Below are 17,549 nucleotides of genomic sequence, written 5' to 3'. Positions count from 1 at the left end.
TTCTGGTACGGAGGAGACTTGAGAGTTACAAATAACTGTAAGACGCAATAATAATGTTAGTCGCACTAAAATTAGGAATTTGTAAGAATATGACAAATGTTCATGTCAAGAATTTTTGTATTAGGTCTCTCGCAAAATTTTGAGCTACAAAGCTGCTCGATAGTGAATACAGGTAGATGTCCGTCAGTGTCAGTCAAGTGGTATGTGACAGAAACTTCAGTCTACTTCTATATACAGTCTCAATGTACTCTGCAACAGAAAAGTATGAAAACGTGAGCACTATGGTGGACCTTTTGTATATAGTATATCTTTCTCTTCCAAATTCACCCACGCTATTACATCGAACACTATTTACACTATTTCTGAAAGTATACACGACGTAATGTACATAATTCACTTGTTGTCTTTTGAAATCTACAGACCGAGCGAAGCGACGCAGTGGTTAGAGTGGTTAGCACACTGGAGTCACACTCGCAGGACGACGATTCAAAGCCCCGTTCGACCATCCAGATTTTGGTTTTCTATGATTTCCTCAAATCGCTCCAGGCAAATGCCGGCTTGGTTCCTTTGAAATGGACACGACCTTCCCCATCCTTCCGTAATCCGCTCTTGCACCCCCTCTCTACTGACGGCGTTGTCGAAGGGACGTTAAACTGTTATCTTCCTTCCTTCTTTCAGCTCTACAGCAGTACTAGATATTAAACTGCTAGACATAGCTCCAGTACTACGTTCATCCGGAGATAGCGTGTGATCTACCGTCATGTAAAGGATGATACCTATTTCTGCCCTTAACGACATGGCACAAGAATACAGAAGTGAAGGTGTTGTCATCCCACAGCCATAAATAGACCAATCAACAAATCTTATGGAGAAAGACGTCTCTATTGTAAGAAAGATGACAGGAAGTCTTCACCTTAGTGCACCTAAAACGTAAGAGAAACTTTTTTTTAAGAACGGACGAGGAAGAAGTGATATTACTAACGGCAAGGCGTGTGGCATTGTTGGCTGGAAAACCGGAAGGGTGTGTTTAGTCACGGAACTGGAAGGGTTTTCTTTCGTGCATAATGACAACTTTCCTTCACTGAATGCGAATGTTGTGTTTTCAGTGTATATTTTCAGCGTAGATTACTGTAAGTGAGAAATAAGAGAGTAAAACCTAGTGCGCTGTATTCTTTGCGCCTTTAAAATACCAATAGTTCCGACGAATGAATAACCATAAATAGTGTCACATGTTCGCATTCAGTGAGAGACTGAAGAATAATCCGCGACACTCGTTCGGAGAGGAGAAACGTTAAGGCGCCATGGGTCCCCCCCCCCCCTCCCCTTGCCAGCCAAACACTGTTTGAAAATTTCTTACATCACCAGGATTCGAACAGTCGAACCTGTTACCTCCGGGTCGAACGCCAGTACATGAACGTGCGATAGCTACTTCGGTGAGAAAGAAAACCAATATTAGGGAATTCAATCCTGCAAAAGCTATATTTCGTAAATATCTACGTTTTACGTCTTTGAGCGATCGGTGGGTATGTTTAGTGACGAGAGCAAGATTAATGCGAATTAGTCGTCTGACAGTTTTTGGGCAAGTTCAGCGTAGTATTGTAAAAGTGAAATGTTCACCGTATATTTAAACACAGAGAAGAGGGAGGAAGACAGAGCAGTAGTATAGGGGATTTTGTAATCCGTTTGAGTGTCCCAGGAGGAATGGAGGGGGATGAGATTAGTGCTTAACGTCCCGTCGACAACGACGTCATTAGCGATGGGGCACAAGCTCGGATTAGGGAAGAAAGGGGAAGGAAATCGGCCGTGCCCTTTCAAAGGAACCATCCCAACATTTGCCTCAAGCGATTAAGGGAAATAACGGAAAACCTAAATCAGGATGGGCTGATGCGGGTTTGAACCGTCGTCCTCCTGAATGCGAGTCCAGTGTGCTAACCACTGCGCCACCTCGCTCGGTCAGGAGGAATGGTTAATATTCAAGGCTATGGCAGCAACACTCATTTTAAGCAAATAAGTAAATAAATAATCACATGGACATATGTCTTTTCCGAACGAATTCCGAGACAGAACACATTTAATATACATTGGTTTTTGGGCTAGTGGTGCACGCTTATGTCTTACCCACACCACCCCTATGACGTTTTATTCTGCCTCTGCCTAACTCCTTGCTTTCAATCCCATTGCGAACGTGTATAGGCACTCAGACGAGCAACACAGCATGTTGTCCCAAAGGTGCATAAATGTAATGAAGCTGATTGTGGGATACTTGGATAATGCACTGCACAATCTGCAACCTGCGAACACAACCCACAGTGAACCACTCTGTCTATTTCGTCCCACTCATTTCCCGCCTCACTTCAACAATATTTTCACCACAGCTTCCGTAATTTATAGTGACGCGATAAAACATCCTATGATGGCGTGTACATCTTGGATTATGCCTAGGATATAATGGGGACTCTTGGTTAAGAACAACATGGATTCTAAGTTTAAACTCATTGAATATTCATTATTTTGACTACCCCACTCTTGGTGGGATACTAGAATTTAGATAGCATCTTTTCATATATGAATATTTGATATAGCGAGTAATGCCCACACCACGATCGCCCTATTCCAAATCATGACATAACTATATTTCTCAATAAACTATTGAGTCTTTTATTGATTTTAACCTATGCACATGGGAAGGGGTTAAGGAGGTGTCCTCAGTTACCGAAAGGGTATCTTTTATACAAATGGTTCAAATCACTCTGAGCACTATGGGACTTAACATCTGAGGTCATCAGTCCCCTAGAACTTAGAACTACATAAACCAAACTAACCTAAGGACATCACACACATCCATGCCCGAGGCAGGATTCTAACCTGCGACCGTAGCGTTCGCGCGGTTCCAGACTAAAGGGCCTAGAACCGCACGGCCACACCGGCCGGCTCCTTTTATATAATTTTGCAATAATTATCTTTCATACGCGTGCCCTGAAGACTACCATGAGATATTCTGATTAAGAGTTACAACTTATCAGAGATGCCAGAACAGGAGGTGGTCCCATCCAAAAGGTGCAAAATCATTTACTCGTTTCGTGATGGATAGAAAAGTTACCTCCTTCCGTACTTACAAGAAATGGTACATCAAGTCATAAATTATCCCCAACTATACTTAAGTGTTCATACTCAATTATTCTACTACTAAAATCAGTCAAGGCCGTGGATATCATATTGTCTGCACCTCAACCTTTAACCAAAAGGCAATGTCGGTATTCTCTACTCACCATGTCGTTGCCTTGACTGACTCACTTAACACGATGAGTAATTGATACAAATTTCACACAGACACACACTTCCTGTCCTAATCTTTCATCAGGAATTCCTTAGTTTCCTGTCTTGGACAGTCGGTGCCCGTGGGACAGGAAGAGCAACGCCAATTTGTACTCATCAGGTACCGTTCTTGTGCGTTAATTCTCTCACCCGCTCATTTTAAGCCGGTCGTTGTGGTCGAGCGGTTCTAGGCGCTTAAGTTTGGAACCGCGCGACCACTACGGTCGCACGTTCGAATCCTGCCTCGGGCATGGATGTGTGTGATGTCCTTAGGTTAGTTAGGTTTAAGTTGTTCTAAGTTCTAGGGGACTGGTGACCTCAGATGTTAAGTCCCATAGTGCTCAGAGCCATTTTAACCATTTGAGCTCATTTTAAATTTTAATTAATTCTAGCAACGCTGTTTCCTATTATGAACAGGCTCAAGAAGAATTTGGTTATTCAGTGCAATTCTGCAACGTGGGAAAGGGATAATGACCGTACAGCGTACTCACCACTAATAACGTTCTTGAGCAATTTATGTCTTCATACGGAAAATATTTCAACTTAATCAATACACACGCGAGACCTCTCACGAGACTGGATTAAGCAAGAGGTCGACACATGGACCTCGGGGTCCACGGAGACAACAGTATTCAAAATTGCTCACCCAGTTATGTGCTTGACCAATAATAAACTTCACGCGCATAGTGTGTTTCAGCTTAATCTAAAATACGCTTATTATTTAGGGTGTTCTGAAATTCCCGTTAAAAACGTCTATAACTTCTAGAGGTTAGTGAGTAGATAATAATTTTTAACTGGAACCCAGCATGGGGAACGTACCGTTTCCGTGCTACAACCATTTGAAAGTAAGTTGGTAACGCGACCACTTTTATAGGTAATCGATTAAGTGCGACCCATTACATCACTTGTTTCACAATTCCACTCATTAATAGAAAAAGAAATTGCTCGTGTGCTCGTTGACGGGTTCTCTTCAATCTGATGCAGTACGCTCTCTTCCAACTCGCGTGTGCGGCGTCTCGTTGGAGCGCCACAGTCACGCCTGCTGACGGTGAAGGTATCCTTTCTGGAATCCGTTGCGTAAATGCGGCGAAAAGGGTATGCGATGGAGTCGGATTTTGTGGAGAACGATGTTGATAAAGGTGACGAGCAGCTCTTCCATTACCATGAGCTTCGCCATTCAGAAGGATCATGTCGGTATATTCTGCAAATATGTGCTCAACCATGTTGCTCTAACACCCAGAGACACGTGAATGAGGCTCGAACCGGTTCAGAGAGATAGAACAGACGTCAAATGACATCTGCCGATTCGACGTAGCCATCCCTCCCCCCCACCCACCCCCCTCCACTATGACAACTCTGTTGCATACTTACCTAGTAAATATGTTTTCTAACGCCTGTAGCACGGAAACGGTACGTTTCCGGACATGGATTCCCATTCAAAATATTATGCACTCTCTCCCCTGAAATTTGTAATTTCCTAACACCCTGTATTTCAACTTAATCTAATCAACGTTTAATAGTAAATTAGAGACTTGCCTAAGAATCATGCCTAGTCATCAGGACAAAGTATGACTGAACGATTAAGTTCCCCCTATTGAATTTACCTACTGAAATGATTATAAATTTCCTCACAACCTACAAGCTCTTGCTACCTAGGAAGGAACGAATTAATTCAATATTCTAATTTCTTATTTCACACTCTATGTCCCTGATAAAGACCTAATTTACGGAGCACATACTAAGTGCAACCGTTCAGTACCACGGGAGGGAGAAACGAACTTGCCACAATGGCCAACCATGGTCTATTTCTTTCTGCCTCTTTCACATCTTTACTGATCCTGCTCTCTCTACCTCTAAGGCTAGAAACTCAGGTCAGCAACTTACTGAGGCTACTCATGCACCATCTTTGATAGCTTTTTAACAAAGAAAATAGCGAAACCGCACTGAAATTTGAGAATTATTTTATTTTATTTTCACAACTTATTTCGGGAATTCAATATGCCATTTTCAAGCCCCAAATGCACCTCATGCACCTGAAGATAGCACGTTGAATAGCCGAAACTGGTTGTGAAAAGAAAATAAAGTAACTTCTCAAATTGCACGCTATTTGGCGATTTTTCTTGTTAGGTATACTGGAATTGATCAACAGAGATCTTTGATAGCTTACAACAACAGCCAAAAAGACGACTCACACTATGCCATTCTACAGTCATACAAAGACTTCAGGAATTAACTAATAAATCAACTAAATGAGAACACTAAGGAAAGGGTAAAGCGTCGAGCACAGTATAAGCGGCCGTTGCGTACTTTTTGCCATGAATATTGCTGCTGTCTACCGAGAAGTAGTCAAAACAATTCTAATATGCACCATAACTGTTATCAGTGAGTTTGCCACAGGAAGTTTTTTCCGTTATATTTTAGCGTACACTTTGCTGATTTTCATGCGTGTGATGTAATGTAAGTAAATTATACTACTCTTGTTTCCTCACTTATGTTTAGATTAACACATTTTTACCATATCAATGTTCCAACATAGTCTTATGGAGTACAAATGTAGTTCTTTGTTGTTTGTTTCTGTTAGATAATTTCAACTGTGAACCACTAATGCTCGCATGATGTCCCATCGGGAAAAGTGGCCACATTACTCATCGGGAAAAAGTGGCCAAGTTGTTAATTACTTCCAAATATCACGCATAATACTTAAGGCAGACTTATTTCCAACCCATTATACACAAAAAGCTATCGCCTGTCATTGAATTTCCTGAATTGCTTTGCATTATTTTAAACCGTCTCCGTTCTTTTATATGTGGCCTAATACAAAAACCCTACTGGAAACGATCTGGTCAACGCACTTGATATTGTTTCAGATACTTGGACATCAAGATGCATGGAAAGTATACCTGAAAATCAGAACAACAAACATCGGATCTTATTGCGATGGAACTGACTACTTTACCCTCCTTTATAGGGAAAAGTGGCCACTTCGTAAGCCTTCATAAAAATGCATATAGCTGCTATACATTATCTTCGTTTTCGCTTAAGAATATTTGGTTTTATACCTTCTAATATGTATATTGAATAAGTGTGGGTGGTAAGGTTTTATCGATAACCATAGTCTGGTGAAAACTCAATTTCCCTTAGAGTGATCACTTTACTCCACCATCCCTTACTTTTGTTACAAAGTATACAACAGATGAGCGAAACAACTGCAGAAGATGTGAATGAATATCCGAAAGATGTGACTAGTGGCAGTTTTAGGCTTATTTGTTCACAACAAGGTACCCGAATATTAAAGGGTACTGAGTAATGTTATATTTCTTATGCTCTTTTTCCCATTATTTCGTTATCTTCTGCTTATTATTAACAGACTGAGTATATAAACGAAATACGAAGGTACTGTTAAATCATACTGTTCATTTATTTTATTATAAAATTTGTGAAAAATATATAAAAATCTTTTGCCTCATAGAGGTGACTTAATAGCAAAGTGAGATAAACTTGCTTCTTGATAAACTAATGAAGATTAAACATTTTTTGTGTGTTATTTCGATGCCTTCATTTTGTTGCCTTGTTTCTCAACCTTGCTAATAATCTGTATTTTTTTATATAACAAATTTAAATAAAGATTAACGAAGCTCCTCTCGTGAGCAGACTTAGCTGACGCAAAACTGTTCCGTTTATTTGATTGTTCAATATCTCTTAATATGCGGACGTTGTTAGGGCACGTGGCTGTCGCTGAGACATGGGATTAGACGCTGATCACGTTCGAGAGCTCGCCGCAGACAAACACAAGCGCTGCGCTGCTCGTCTGCTGTCTGAAATAAACCAGTGACGCCGCACCTGGGCCCGGAATGCCGATTCGAAAGAGGGATGCTGCATGTTCTCAAGGTCATATTGGTACAATAAGCACTGACGTCCTTCTTTGTTGGACAAAGCGAGGCTCAAAATACGGTATTCTCTGTCTGCTTGTAAGAATTATAGTGCGATTTTTACAATTGATGCTAATCGTTCCTTTTTCCGCCGATGTGGGCTAGACTATGTTACCTTTGTGAGATACGTAAATGACTTATTATCGCCAGTGCGTTCTTTAGATCGTGTAGTTTACCTTTCAGTGAATTCGTGCATCATGATAGTGATGACCAATTCCTCATTCATTTTCAAACTGAATAGTTAATGGTTTCCAAGAGCTTCTAGTTTTTCTTACAACGGTATTTATAAGTACAGCGTGGTAAGTAAGTCTTAAAATGACATTTTTTTCGCTACCAGTTGAGGAGTTTAGTTAAAAATGGTGTACAAATTAGGACAGCCTTGTTCCTATAACGCGATACAAATATCCCAAGCCTTTTTTACTCTTGCCAGGACGGTTCTCCCATCAACTCCGCAGAAAATTTGCTCCCAGACATTAATTATAAATACACTTGTACTTGACATCTTGGGTTGTCGGGTGCTCTGCCGGATATCAGCGTCGTACTTGCACGATATTTCGGTCACGTAGCTCGTAAGCTTCATCAGGTGCGACCTGAGACTGCTCCACCAGTGGACCTTGGTGGAGGGGGAAGGCCATAGGCATAAATACTGGACCAGGTCCACTCGAGGAGCAGTCTCAGGTCGCACCTGATGAAGCTTACGAGCTACGTGACCGAAATATCGTGCAAGTACGACGCTGATATCCGGCAGAACACCCGACAACCCAAGATGTCATTAGATCGCCGGGAAAGCCTGAAGAGTTACACACTTGTACTTGTCAATGGAAGCTTCGAAGTCAAGAACTTCTTAAATAATTCTTATAACAGTCTCAATTCCAGGTTATCTTAATAGATTTTGTGTTATTTATTTTTGCCGTGTGAGGACTGATATCAATAAGTCTCCAGTATTTCGATTGTATTGTTAGGAAGCTCCTGAGAAGATTGTGTTCCATCTCACAGGTTATGTGAATAATACAATACAGCCTGTACTAAAAAAAAAGTAAAATTAAAAGTAAAATTATCATTTGTGGTGTAAACACACTGATGATGTTTAGTAAAGGAAGCAACACGCCAGACAGAGGTATACGAATTGTATTTTCACAGAACAAGACACAACTAAATATAGCAAAAAAATGATTCTGAGCACTATGGGGCTTAACTTCTGATGTCATCAGTCCCCTAGAACTTAGAACTACTTAACCCTAACTAACCTAAGGACATCACACACATCCATGCCCGAGGCAGGATTCGAACTTGTGACCGTAGCGTTCACGCAGTTCCAGACTGTAGTGCCTAGAACCGCTCGACCACCCCGGCCGGCTAAATATAGCAACCAATATATTTAGGATGTAGCAAAAGTAGAAGAAACAACACTGCGTCTGAAGTGACGGAAAGTCAGTGACGACAGACGTTGCACAGTTGAAGCTTGAGGACATGTATGGATGTAGAAAAATTGCCAGTTAAATTGTACACTTCAGAAGATCAACTCCAACAATCAGGGATTTAGTAAAATTTCTTTGTTGTTCTTGAGAAGCACGTGAAACCATGGAACCACAGGAAAAACAACCTACATCAATGCTTCATCAAAAATTATATCAGAAACCAACAGATACATGAACAACAGAAAATACGCAAAAATGAACGTAACGTTACTTTAAAAATGAACTGCCATTAATACTTGTAAAAGTCGGCAGAAGAGGCGAGACCTATCTTGTGCTGGAAAGACTTTGTAATTAACATTAGCTACCGAGGACTACGTGATAACAGAATGTTCATACACAGATCAGTGCTACGGCAACACTAAAGCATCGTCACATCGATACAATAAATACATACCTAAAACAGATAAGGAAATAAAAATAATAAAGTGGATAGAAAATTACAAGAAATCAAGCAAGTGAAAAATCTATGAGGCTCGAAATTGGTATGTTTGAGCGCATCAGCTAACATTAAAAATAACTAATGAATTTCTAAGCGAATGCCTGTAGAAGTTACGCAAGCGTTTACAACCAACTAAATGAAAAAGAAACGCGAGAATGATCCTACATTCCAAAGGTGAAAAATTACGACTCTGCACAAGCCCAAAAAGGTATTCCGACGATAGGGGAACAGAGGATTCAGATGGTTCAAATGGCTCTGAGCACTATGGGACTTAACATCTGAGGTCATCAGTCCCCTAGAACTTAGAACTACTTAAACCTAACTAACATAAGGACATCACACACATCCATGCCCGAGGCAGGATTCGAACCTGCGACCGTAGCGGTCGCGCGGTTCCGGACTGAAGCGCCTAGAACCGCTCGGCCACACCGGCTGGCAGAACAGAGGGATTTGAAATACGACTATCTACACCATTCCCCAGATTTGACATATTATGGCTACTACCTGTACCCACATCTGATGAACCACATTTCAGTGATTGAATCCAGTTACCGGAAAAGGGAGAAAAGTTGGACAAATTCAAATGGGTGACAAAATCCTTTATAGCTGGTGTATGGCATTTTCTACTTGCCTCCTTAATGTGCGGTTAACATAGGTATCAACGACTATAAAAGGAAAGTTAATTATTAAGGAGGAACATTTTATGAAAGACAGGATGAACATTTAACAACCTCGCCACCTATGTTTCATGTTTCCCTGATGTTTGTGGGTTTTTACTGCAAGTCGTCCAGAGTGAGTATTTATTTAAGAGAAAACTCTCACAGCCTGTTCTAAACCTTTACGAGCTTACGCAACTCCCTGAATCGACCAGCTCCATTTTCTTGTCAAAACGATTGCGTTGATGTCAAGATGGTCATCTCACATACATTAACGTAAATTTCATCTCTTATCACTAAATATCTCATTATTGTGTAGTAGTAAATAAGATGTACACGTCCAAAATTTTCTGTCTCACCTGCTAGTTCATGTCTTGATGCAATGAACTGTCACACGTAGTAAGAATTTTGTGTAACACGAATTAGTTGACACAGATTCTCCCATAACATTATAGAAAACCTCGCGAACTTAGTGAAAAGATGCTAGCTCTGCCTTCTCTTCGAAGGTGTTTAACAGATGCAATGAATTACAAAATTCACATAGAATATACACTAAGTGCTACACCATCAACAGTGTCAGTTGTTCGGCTATGATTCTATTTATATATTCCAGTGTTTTGTCACTGATTTGTGAAGCTGTTAAAATAACAGACATGACTTACTTATTCTTCACCGTTTGCAGTTTGCTATCTTCGTAGACTAGTATCTGTGTTTTATTATCTGACTGTACTGTCATTAAGCAACACTGACGAGTATGCATGTACAAAAATTAAACCAGTCCTACAAAGTTTTTAGATATTAGCAACTCCCTCTCCACGTCATAGTTTCCTGATCAGTCGATATTACGGTTTATACTTTTTAAAGTTCCCTCGTAACACAGCAACTTTCTTATAAACAGTTTCTCCCTTTTCCCATAATTGGATTTCCTGCAGACAGACTTCTGCTGGGGTACGGATAACATGTTCATCAGAAATCCAGAACATGTACTCTCTTCTGCTAAGAAGCCCTCTTATTACGCAATATACTTAGCGTAGAAAGACATGTGTAACTTACTTTATTTGTGTCAACTGGAAATGTGCTCCAAAGCTGGAGGACGCGTAAGAGCACGAGTCTTGTGAGCAGAACATCTGAATTGCACGCAGGTTTACCTTGAAATTCTGGCGATACATGAAAAGAAAGCAATGTCGCGTCCAGTTGCAGTGAAATGGTGCCCCCCAATTTGACCAAGGTCGGTAAAACTGATGGGGAAGGAAAGCTATCGGCATCTACCACATACGACAATATCCACGCAATCGAGGAACTAATTCGCAACAATCGCAGATTTTCCAACGATAAGGACGTTCAAGTAGCGAACGAGAGCTATATCTGGCTTCTTTTTAATACCGTTTAGCTGGCGAATGACTGGTTTAGTTGCGATCTGGAAGTATGGTTTTTTCCCAATCATTTCACCTTTTTTTGGTCTTTTATTCTCGACTACAGGAAAGCATTTAAGCATTTATATCTACGTTAATTTAAGGAAAATTATTTGCATAGAACTAACATTTCAAAACACGCTTTAATATCTCAAGAAAATATTTTATTAGACTGAAGTAAAAAGCACGACAAACTAAAACAACATTGGTGTGAGTTCCGGGCTCGCTGACATATACATACGCAAGAGCAGAAACATAATTGCGAAATACAAACAGTTGAAGGGGGAAAGCTTTTCCACCATGGCTAGCGTCAGAAAAGTGTTGCAACTTCACAATAATGAAGGAAACTGTTCTAAGCAAAGCTGACTTTGATTTATGCAGGATAAATCGGAAGCCATATGCTTCACAGTTGCTCAAATAAAATGGCTCTCAGCACTACGGGACTAACATCTGAGGTCATCAGTCCCCTCGACTTAGAACTACTTAAACCTAACTAACCTAAGGACATCACACACATCCATGCCCGAGGCAGGATTCGAACCTGCGACAGTTGCAGCAGCGCGGTTCCGGACTGAAGCACCTAGAACCACTCGGCCACAAGGGTCGGCCTTCACAGTAGCAGTAAACAATGTACCAACGATTGAACTGAGAAGAGGAACAGTGAACTTCTATTCAGCACAGTAGTTTGCTAAGAGTAAGAAATAATGTGATATTAGAGTGTGGATATTGCGAAATACGAGTGTCTCCTGTAAGGACTTAGCAGACACATTTTTATATTATTATTGTGAGGAGAAAAAAGTTGTGCGAAAGAAACTGACATAAAGATGTTTACCTAAATTCATTTTTTGAGTCAAAAATCTAGGTTTTGAAAATTCAAATGTTGTTGATGCATTCACGGTTAATTGTTTGTGTTAAGCAAATATAAATTAAAGCTAGTCTGTTACACAGCATAATTATTGCGAAAATAAAACTGCGCAATAATAGACCTTGCTTTGTTTCGGGTTTTTTCTGGCTTTTCTTTGTAGACTTACAGGGTGACAGTTATTCAACTATATGAAAAAAAATGTAAAGCAGTTACAAACTACGGCGTGTATACTCTTTATTCAACATGTAAACATCACTACAGATATTCGGTTTTAGATTATGACCTATTCGATATGCCTGCCATCATTGGCATGTGGCATAGACAAATAGCGAAATTCTGCGTGACCGGCTGATGTGTCAGAACAACGATGCGGTCGATGACCTACTGAATGGCTGTTTTCAACTAAGCAGTGGCATTGAGGTTATTGCTGTTCACCTTATTTTTAATATAGCCCCACAAAAAGGAGTCACGTGTGTTCAGATCCGGAGAATATGGCGGCCAATCAAGGCCCATGCCAGTGGCCTCTGATTACCCCAAAGCCAGAAGGTGGTCCCCAAAGTGCTCCTCCAGGACATCAACCACTCTCCTACTTCTATGGGGTCGAGCTCCGTCTTTCATGAACCACATCTTGTCGAAGTAAGGGTTACTTTGGATAATAGGGATGAAATCATTTCCCAAAGTCTTCACGTACCGTTCGGTAGTCACCGTGCCATCAAGGAAAATCGCACCGATTATTCCGTGACTGGACATTGCACACCACGCAGTCGCCCGTTGAGCATGAAGAGACTTTTCGATCGCGAAATGTTGATTCTCAGTCCCCAAAATGCACCAATTTTTTCTTATTGAAGAAGCCATCCAAATGAAAGTGGGCTTCGTCGCGAAATCAAACCATAATCATATCATACTAATTCCCATAATGCCCCGCGGCCAACTGTGCAGCTTTAATGTCCTAACGCAAACTGTTCAGAAGATAGTGCCACTTTGAATTATAATGCAGAATTCAACATAAGTTCCTGTTACAATAATGTCTAACTTGCTTTTTGACTAAACGACTAAGTGGGTAACTGCCACATTACAAATCCAAAGCTCCGAAGTTCAACCTTCAGTCGATAAGAGGATTTGAAGGAGGTCGAGCAAGTAAATTCAAAGACCTGAAGAAAGGAAGTACCTATTACCTCCAACAGCGTCATGTTTCGTAAAGTGCTACGGTCTTCAAACGAAGAGCTCAACTTTACGTATGAACTTATATACTCGCACAGCTTCTTTTATTCAAGGTGTCACCGAATAATTTATCAAAGTAAGTACGTAAAATATAATAACATGTTCATAACCACGTAGTTGTCTTAATGTGTTTGCCAGAATCTGGTCATTTCTTTGCTCTGCACCGACTCATATGATAAGTACGTTAGCCGGCCGGAGTGGCCGTGCGGTTCTAGGCGCTACAGTCTGGAACAGACCGACCGCTACGGTAGCAGGTTTGAATCCTGCCTCGGCATGGATGTGTGTGATGTCCTTAGGTTAGATTTAATTAGTTCTAAGTTCTAGGCGACTGATGACCTCAGAATTTAAGTCGCATAGTGCTCAGAGCCATTTGAACCATTTGATAAGTACGTTAGACCTTCCAGCGGAATAGAATCAGCCTAGTATTAGCCGCGAAATGTTATTATTTTCTGCTCACTATGAGAGACTCAACAGTGTTCTTCAGCTACTTGCTTACTCTGTTTAAGATGCAGTGAGTGTCAGAAAAACCGCCTCAGACTCACGTTTCTGATAATCCTTTCAATCACAAAATTAAATAATTTTAAGTTATGCAGATAACATTATCTTTCAAAATATGGTATCGCAGTAAATAAAAAAATCTCGCATCAGACGATGACGAGCGATATGAACGGGAAGAAGAAGGCTTTACAAATTTTTGGACAGTGATCTTATGTACATTAGATACGCACTGCTCTACCTGCTATATTACATTTTACCTGTGCTATACAGCTTTTGATTCATGAAAGATTTAAGAAATTAGAAACCTGTTGGAAGCGACGTTACAAACAGTTTTTGTTAGCTGAAAAGGTACTGTAGTTCTAACATTACAGAGACTACAGTGTGTTGCCTACGACGTATTAACACTGGAAACAAATTAATATTAGCGCGTGCACACATTTATGTGATACCCCGATTAGCTGTAAAAGTAACTTCTGGAAGTGTTATCCATTTTCATTTATATGCTGCGGAATGGCCCGCCTTCATGCTTACCGCAGCAGGTAGTACGAGCCCCACACTGCGGTGCCACACACATCTCTTCTTCATTCCAGTACGCAACTTTTATGGATCTTAATCTAGAGGGACGGTAGAATGAAGCAGTACTTGAGAGGAAAAGTTGCTATAACAAGGTCTGTCTGCCTTGCTAGCATACATATTCTTTTTAAGGATATAACTTAAACCTGTGCGGCGTTGACCCACAAACGCGGAAAACACTACTTTTTCAGCATTGTGACTTTAGATGCGAAAAACACAAACATTTGAGGATGTAACACAGTTATGCTAACAATGCACGCGCCTTGTCACTACATTTAATACGTTACGGATTGGGAAAACGATAACGAGGTCATTAGAGACGGAGAACAGGCTCACACTGAACAAGGAGGAAGAAGGCAATTGACAGCTTTTAAAAGGAATCTTTCTGGCATTCGTCTAATCTATTTAAGGAAACCACGAAGAATCGAAATCTGAATGGACGGTAAATACAGAAGCGTATTGGTATTAGGGGCAACGAACGTGCTGACCAATTGGTGAAAATGGTGAATCATCTACTTCCTACTGACATACCAGTATTATGTAATGATTTTCATTGTACAGTCGCCAACCATGCAAGAACGGAAGCTAAGATAGAACGGACAATGTTAGTGAAATGGACCGTAATTTAGAAGGCACATACTACTGAGCAATTCAGCAACGGATTCCACGTCAGCCTTTGTTTCTCAACATTGTGCTCGCAAGGTGCTACACTACTGGCCATTAAAATTGCTACACCACGAAGATGATGTGCTACAGACGCGAAATTTCACCAACAGGCAGAAGATGCTATAATATGGTTGGAGCCGGTGGCGACACCTACAACGTGCTGACATGGGGTAAGATACCAACCGATTTCTCATACACAAACAGCACTTGACCGGCGTTGCCTGGTGAAACGTTGTTGTGATGCCTCGTGTAAGGAGGGGAAATGCGTACCATCACGTTTCCGACTTTGATAAAGGTCGGATTGTAGCATATCGCGATTGCGGTTTATCGTATCGCGACATTGCAGCTCGCGTTGGTCGAGATCCAGTGACTGTTACCAGAATATGGAATCGACGGGTTCAGAATGGTAATACGGAACGCCGTGCTGGATCCCAACGGCCTTGTATCACTAGCAGTCGAGATGACAGGCATCTTATCCGCATGGCTGTAACGGATCGTGGAGCCAAGTCTCGATCCCTGAGCCAACTGATGGGGACGTTTGCAAGACAGCAACCATCTGCACGAACAGTTCGACGACGTTTGCAGCAGCATGGACTATCAACTCGGACACCATGGCTGCGGTTACACTTGACGCTGCATCACAGACAAGAGCGTCTGCGATGGTGTACTCAACGACGAACCTGGGTGCACGAATGGCAAAACGTCATTTTTTTTTAGATGAATCCAGTTTCTGTTTACAGCATCATGATGGTCGTATCCGTGTTTGGCGACATCGCGGTGAACGCACATTGGAAGCGTGCATTCGTCATCGACATACTGGCGTATCACCCGAAGTGATGGTATGGGGTGCCATTGGTTACACGTCTCGGTCACCTCTTGTTCGCATTGACGGCACTTTGAACAGTGGACGTTACATTTCAGATGTGTTACGACCCGTGGCTCTACCCTTCATTCGATCCCTGCTAAATCCTACATTTCAGCAGGATAATGCACGACCGCATGTTGCAGGTCCTGTAAGATCCTTTCTGGATACAGAAAATGTTCGACTGCTGTCCTGGCCAGCACATTCTCCAGATCTCTCATCAACTGAAAGCGTCTGGTCAATGGTGGCCGAGCAACTGGCTCGTCACAATACGCCAGTCACTACTCTTGATGAACTGTGGTATCGTGTTGAAGCTGCATGGGCACTTATACCTGTACACGCCATCCAAGCTCTGTTTGACTCAATACCCAGGCGTATCAAGGCCGTTAATACGGCCAGAGGTGGTTGTTCTGAGTATTTATTTCTCAGGATCTATGCACCCAAATTGCGTGAAAATGTAATCACATGTCGGCTCTAGTATAATATATTTGTCTTATGAATACCCGTTTATCATCTGCATTTCTTCTTGGTGTAGCAATTTTAATGGCCAGTAGTGTATTAACTAACTAAGAGCAGGTTAAATAAATACTAATAAAACGAGACGTTTGTTAAAATTAATTCCCTCTCCAACCTGTGATTCCTGCTGTACTGACAGGGATCCTCATATAGTAATCGAATGTGTTAATACAGTCATCCAAGAACAAATACAATGTGCAATATTTTAAAAATTAAGGATTACGTTTCTTATAGTGTAGCTCATTGTTCCATGGATAAGTCCGTTGCAAAGTGTATTCCCCATTTCATCCGTCTATGTAAACCGGAACTTTAAAATTTGAGGAGATTTTCTCCTGATTACATACTCTACGGAAAAAACAGAAAAAGAAACTTACATACCGCAAAGGAGTTATCAGAATAGGACAGAAATCGTTAGATATTTATGTGCATGTACAGGCAAACAAACGATTGCAATTTTAGGAAATCGGATCATTCATTCAAGAGAAAGAGTTCCAGAAATCTATAAAGTCGGCAACGTGCTTATGCAAGCAGTTATTAGGTTTATCTTTGATTGACAGAGTTATTGTACGTCCCACTGAGGGGTTTCGAGCTAAATTCTGCCCAATTGGCGCCTTAGCTTGTCAAAATCGTGAGATAGGGGAGAGATCAGGCGACAATGTTGGCTAAGATGGGTTCAGCAGGCACGAAGACAAGCAATAGAAACTCTCGTCGAGTGCATGTGGGCATTATTTTGCAGAAATGTATGCTCTGAATGGCCTACCATGAAAGGCAATAGACTATCGCCGACGTACCGTTGTGCCGTAAGGGAGCAGCGGAGGCAACCAAAGGGGCCCTGCTATGTAGAGAAATGGCGTCCCAGACCACCACTCCTGGTTGTCGAGTCATACGGCGGGCGACTGTCAGGTTGGTATTCCACCGCTGTCCAGGACGTCTTCAAACACGTTTTGGCCTCGAAGCTTATTGACTGGAGTATAACTGTCTTCAGTGCTGAGTTCCGCTTCGAACTGAGCCCCGGTGACCAGCGAAAACGTGTCTGGAGTCGTCCCACATAAAAATATCTGCACTTACGCCCTTTACACCATATAAGTAACTGGTCTAAAGTACGTTAATCTGATGCTC

This window comes from Schistocerca nitens, chromosome 3 (assembly GCF_023898315.1).
Source record: "Schistocerca nitens isolate TAMUIC-IGC-003100 chromosome 3, iqSchNite1.1, whole genome shotgun sequence".
Taxonomy (NCBI): Eukaryota; Metazoa; Arthropoda; class Insecta; order Orthoptera; family Acrididae; genus Schistocerca; species Schistocerca nitens.
Note: the sequence above shows the minus strand (reverse complement) of the source record.